The sequence below is a fragment of the Tigriopus californicus genome, chromosome 5 (genome assembly GCF_007210705.1).
Source record: "Tigriopus californicus strain San Diego chromosome 5, Tcal_SD_v2.1, whole genome shotgun sequence".
NCBI lineage: Eukaryota > Metazoa > Arthropoda > Copepoda > Harpacticoida > Harpacticidae > Tigriopus > Tigriopus californicus.
Window position 1 is genome coordinate 1,105,713 of NC_081444.1, and position 386 is coordinate 1,106,098.

Genomic DNA, 386 nt, shown 5'->3' on the forward strand with positions numbered 1-386 from the left:
GTCCAAGATAAGCCTGACCGAAGCTGCCACAAAGTCAAACGTGCTTCCTTTGGAAAACTCTTGGTGTTATTTTTCAAACTTCATAGCCAGTATGTAATTCTCTGACAAATGAACTACGAATTAGGTGCGTAAACATACAGTCAATACACTGCCCTCCTTGCATTTTGTTTCATTTTTCTCGATTTTTATGGCTGCATTTTGTTTGGACCGTAAAAAAAATTATGTTTTCTGTTATCAGTTTTGCCTTTGGAGCTGCGGAACTGGAGCATCGGATGTAAGAGCAGAAATTAACGGCCCCAAAGCTGCTCTCATATCCGATTTTAACTGTAACCGTAACATGGATCACTCTGCCGACCAATCGGTAATGCCAATGTCGCCGTTGTGTC